The sequence below is a fragment of the Schistocerca piceifrons genome, chromosome 2 (genome assembly GCF_021461385.2).
Source record: "Schistocerca piceifrons isolate TAMUIC-IGC-003096 chromosome 2, iqSchPice1.1, whole genome shotgun sequence".
NCBI lineage: Eukaryota > Metazoa > Arthropoda > Insecta > Orthoptera > Acrididae > Schistocerca > Schistocerca piceifrons.
The window spans coordinates 223,861,713-223,867,614 of NC_060139.1; the positions used below are offsets into that span (position 1 = coordinate 223,861,713).

Sequence of the window (5,902 nt, forward strand, 5' to 3'; positions counted from 1 at the left end):
GTTCTACAACGTAGCTCTTATTATCTAAACACATAAATACAGGAAGAACACATAGCGGTATAACACAAAAGGAAAGGACAGGGTTTCTTTTACTGCAGTATTTATCGTATTTGATTTGCACACAAAACTTTCTTTACTTTCTGGTAGATCTCCCTTAGTTCATCATTATTCCCAAAACGTCCTGTCTATACCTGTTGTCCCTAAACCCTACTTTCTTGTTCATATCCTCTTTCAAAATAATTGTTTTTCATTGTGCACTAATTTTTTCTGCCAAATCTTTTTTGATATAACTTCTCAATGCATTTCTTCCAATTCATTGCAACTCATTCTCTTATATAGCCAACCCACTCTTAAGCTAACTTAAATCTACTGAGCTCAGATATGTATACCAAGGGACGAGGCAATGCAGCAGCACATAACAATTAACGCAAACAGCAATGACAAACATGCAAATTGACAAAACAAGCAGCAGTATATCTAAATTAGCAAAGCAAATGCAACATTACAACTAATATGAGCCAATGTGCAGCAAAAAGAAAAATAAATCAGTAGAAAAACTGGCTCAGCAGAGTAATACAAAGTGAAAAATGCAATAAATTATACCTAAACATGACAAAGCTCAAGCAGAAAAATTCTTACAGTAAAGATATGAAATGTCTAATACCTATGTCACATCTTAACACTAGAGTGATGCATCACATCAACCTACCCTACCAAAAAATTACCAAGTCCTTGAAAAGGAAATTATGTGTTCAGTTCCTGTTATCAATCACGTCTCCTTAAGCTTCTTTTGTTTTCCTAGTGCTCCTTTTTTAAGAATGTAGATCACAAAATTATTATTTAATAGATCTGTAGACAGAAAGTGTGTACATTAGTATATGTATTAAATTTTATTTTATAAAACCAATGATACAGTGCAACTAGAAACTAGATATCAAATAAAATAAACAAATGTGTACAAGGCAAAACATAAAAACGTCATTCAATAGTCATACAGCATTTCATAAGTCAGTAAAAGCTATCTAAACTCTTGTAGAAAGACACTTGTCATAATCAGGTGAGTAGTCGTAAAAATATTTCTCATCACTTCATAAGCATTTAAGTAAAGAGCACAAAGTACGAGCTCCACAGTGTAATCATATGTTTCCAAGTAATAGCGTGTCATGTTTGTGATGCATTCTGCAAAGAAATGTCAATAACGAACACAACAGCCTCACTTTTCTACAACCATGTGAGCATTAGCGAAAGTGTGGGTAGGTTTAAAGTGGCTAAAGCAGCACAAGGAAAGTTAAAAGTCCACACAACAATAAATATATATCAAAGCAGGTAGCGCACAGCTAAGCACAGCAGAGTATTACGTCAAGGTCACATACATACTCTACCGAACTATTTACGAAAGCAGTTTGAGCTACAATGACAGCTTGATACTAATACAAACTTTCACAGGTTGAAAATTTACGTTGGAAGTGTATATAAACGAAATCTCAACGTACTTCAAAAATCATGATCCCATACAAAATATATCACTAAAATCTCTTGTAGTATCAAAGTGGTTCCTAAAGTAAATGTGAAAAGTTCCTAAAATGCAGACACTCCGCTGCAGAGTGAAAATCTCATTCTGGAAACATCCCCCAGGCTGTGGCTAAGCCATGTCTCCGCAATATCCTTTCTTTCAGGAGTGCTAGTTCTGCAAGGTTCGCAGGAGAGCTTCTGTAAAGTTTGGAAGGTAGGAGACGAGGTACTGGCAGAAGTAAAGCTGTGAGTACCGCGCGTGAGTCGTGCTTCGGTAGCTCAGTTGGTAGAGCACTTGCCCGCGAAAGGCAAAGGTCCCGAGTTCGAGTCTCGGTCGGGCACACAGTTTTAATCTGCCAGGAAGTTTCATATCAGCGCACACTCCGCTGCAGAGTGAAAATCTCATTCTGGAAACATCCCCCAGGCTGTGGCTAAGCCATGTCTCCGCAATATCCTTTCTTTCAGGAGTGCTAGTTCTGCAAGGTTCGCAGGAGAGCTTCTGTAAAGTTTGGAAGGTAGGAGACGAGGTACTGGCAGAAGTAAAGCTGTGAGTACCGCGCGTGAGTCGTGCTTCGGTAGCTCAGTTGGTAGAGCACTTGCCCGCGAAAGGCAAAGGTCCCGAGTTCGAGTCTCGGTCGGGCACACAGTTTTAATCTGCCAGGAAGTTTCATATCAGCGCACACTCCGCTGCAGAGTGAAAATCTCATTCTGGAAACATCCCCCAGGCTGTGGCTAAGCCATGTCTCCGCAATATCCTTTCTTTCAGGAGTGCTAGTTCTGCAAGGTTCGCAGGAGAGCTTCTGTAAAGTTTGGAAGGTAGGAGACGAGGTACTGGCAGAAGTAAAGCTGTGAGTACCGCGCGTGAGTCGTGCTTCGGTAGCTCAGTTGGTAGAGCACTTGCCCGCGAAAGGCAAAGGTCCCGAGTTCGAGTCTCGGCCGGGCACACAGTTTTAATCTGCCAGGAAGTTTCACAATTTTATAAGTGTGAACTAATCTGTGTAATTGCGTAAATATTGGTCACTGATGTAGTAAAAAAATCTTCGTCTCTCTCAGTTAAATGGTCAGACAGCTGTGTAATTCTGTGTTAGACAATTATTATATCTATGTATAAAATTTAAGCCGGCCGAGGTGGCCGAACGGTTCTAGGCACTACAGTCTTTAACCGCGCGACCGCTACGGTCGCAGGTTTGAATCCGCCTCGGCCATGGATGTGTGTGATGTCCTTAGGTTAGTTAGGTTTAGTAGTTCTAAGTTCTCAGGGGACTGATGACCTCAGCAGTTAAGTCCCATAGTGCTCAGAGCCATTTGAACTATATGAACCTGTTTGAATCCAGCCAGTTTTGATGAAATTCAGGCCTGTCGTTATGACTATATCGTCTGTCGTAATGTCGGTAGTTTCCACAGTTTCTTTCTTGTCGGTCATGTGGTGGAGAATTTCTCCCAGAACCGTAACTGCGCGGTGGATCGTTGCGTCTGAAGTTATTCAGTCTCCCTTGTTAATAATTGTGCTGGATCCCATATTGTTTGTTTCTCGGATTGTCTCTGTTATAGTCACTTTCGTGGAGAGGTGATCCTTTCCCTGTAATTAATATTACTCTGCCAACGATTGTCATATGAGTGGTGTCTGTTTTGGTCACGATTTACGTTGTAAGAATAGCCCTGTCGTGTCCAGTTATTATTTCTGTCTTCCCAGAATTGTGACGGATGTCACCTGTAATTGTTGTGTTCCTGTTTTCGTGTCCCGCGATTGTCAGTGTCAATTCCCAATTCTTGTAACAGTCCGTGGAAAGCTTCGATGTCGTCTTTGTAACGTCCTGCCAAAATAATATGTCGTAAATGTTCAGGCAATTTGATTAAGCAAATGTGAATAACTTCTGAGGGGCTGTATGGGTTTGACAGATACTGATTCTTGTACAACATGTCTTCGAAATATTTGACGAGACTGGAAAATTCAAATTGTTCGAAGTGTTTCATCATTATGACGCTATGTTTTACGCGATCTTGAGTAGCTTGAGACCAGTATGCAGAATGGAATGCATGATAAAATTCTCCTTCACTGTGACAATCGTGAATGACCGATCGCATTCTTACAGCTGATTCATTCTCTAAGTAGCCACACATAAATTCTAATCTGTGCTCCAACGACCAGTTGGGAGGAAATCAATGAGAGAAGTGATGAAGCCATGCTTGTGGATGAATGTCGTTACCAGAATTCTTAAATGTTTTGAATTTACGTGTAGCACTGAACACCTTATAGTCAAAATCATTCTGTCGGCGAGTCGCATATCGGTCATTGTTACGTCGTTTCGGCGATTCCATCTCAAAATTCGGTGTACCTTGCCAATTTCTTTCATAATTTCTGAAACGCCCTGTGTTATTATTATTTTGTGGTTGTTCCGTATTTCTGTGTCCCTCTTCCTGTATTGGAGCGCGAGAGCCTCTGAAATATGTAATTCTTGTATTACCTGTGTCAACTGATCTTGCACTTCCCGGATTTCTCTTTTGTACTGTGTATTGCCCCCCCATGAACCATGGACCTTGCCGTTGGTGGGGAGGCTTGCGTGCCTCAGCGATACAGATAGCCGTACCGTAGGTGCAACCACAACGGAGGGGTATCTGTTGAGAGGCCAGACAAACATGTGGTTCCTGAAGAGGGGCAGCAGCCTTTTCAGAAGTTGCAGGGGCAACAGTCTGGATGATTGACTGATCTGGCCTTGTAACATTAACCAAAACGGCCTTGCCGTGCTGGTACTGCGAACGGCTGAAAGCAAGGGGAAACTACAGCCGTAATTTTTCCCGAGGACATGCAGCTTTACTGTATGATTAAATGATGATGGCGTCCTCTTGGGTAAAATATTCCGGAGGTAAAATAGTCCCCCATTCGGATCTCCGGGCAGGGACTACTCAAGAGGACATCGTTACCAGGAGAAAGAAAACTGGCGTTCTACGGATCGGAGCGTGGAATGTCAGATCCCTTAATCGGGCAGGTAGGTTAGAAAATTTAAAAAGGGAAATGGATAGGCTAAAGTTAGATATAGTGGGGATTAGTGACGTTCGGTGGCAGGAGGAACAAGACTTTTGGTCAGGTGATTACAGGGTTATAAATACAAAATCAAATAGAGGTAATGCAGGAGTAGGTTTAATAATGAATAAAAAAAATAGGAGTGCGGGTTAGCTACTACAAACAGCATAGTGAACGCATTATTGTGGCCATGATTAGACACAAAGCCCATGCCTACTACAGTAGTACAAGTTTATATGCCAACTAGCTCTGCAGATGATGAAGAAATTGATGAAATGTATGACGAGATAAAAGAAATTATTCAGGTAGTGAAGGGAGACGAAAATTTAATAGTCATGGGTGACTGGAATGCGTCAGTAGGAAAAGGGAGAGAAGGAAACATAGTAGGTGAATATGGATTGGGGGGAAGAAATGAAAGAGGAAGCCGCCTTGTAGAATTTTGCACAGAGCATAACTTAATCATTGCTAACACTTGGTTCAATAATCATAAAAGAAGGTTGTATACCTGGAAGAATCCTGGAGATACTAAAAGGTATCAGATAGATTATATAATGGTAAGACAGAGATTTAGGAACCAGGTTTTAAATTGTAAGACATTTCCAGGGGCAGATATGGATTCTGACCACAATCTCTTGGTTATGAACTGCAGATTGAAACTGAAGAAACTGCAAAAAGGTGGGAATTTAAGGAGATGGGACCTGCATAAACTGAAAGAACGAGAGGTTGTAGAGAGTTTCAGGGGTAGCATAAGGGAACAATTGACAGGAATGTTGGTAAGAAATACAGTAGAAGAAGAATGGGTAGCTCTGAGGGATGAAGTAGTGAAAGCAGCAGACGATCAAATAGGTAAAAAGACGAGGGCTAATAGAAATCCTTGGGTAACAGAAGAAATATTGAATTTAATTGATGAAAGGAGAAAATATAAAAATGCAGTAAATGAAGCAGGCAAAAAGGAATACAAACGTCTCAAAAATGACATCGACAGTAAGTGCAAAATGGTTAAGCAGGGATGGCTAGAGGACAAATGTAAGGATGTAGAGGCTTGTCTCACTAGGGGTAAGATAGATACTGCCTACAGGAAAATTGAAGAGACCTTTGTAGAGAAGAGAACCACTTGTACGAATATCAAGAGCTCAGATGGAAACCCAGTTCTAAGCAAAGAAGGGAAGGCAGAAAGGTGGCAGGAGTATATAGAGGGTTTATACAAGGGCGATGTACTTGAGGACAATATTATGGAAATGGAAGAGGATGTAGATGGAGATGAAATGGGAGATACGATACTGCGTGAAGAGTTTGACAGAGCACTGAAAGACCTGAGTCGAAACAAGGCCCCGGGAGTAGACAACATTCCATTAGAACTACTGACGG

General features: G+C 41.2%; 1 non-coding gene across 1 annotated transcript; it reads left to right on the forward strand.

The window, feature by feature from the left end:
• Window positions 1-2,381: 2,381 nt before the first annotated feature.
• Window positions 2,382-2,456, forward strand: Trnas-cga. Its single transcript has one exon. It is a non-coding gene; the product is annotated as a tRNA-Ser (tRNA).
• Window positions 2,457-5,902: the final 3,446 nt, after the last annotated feature.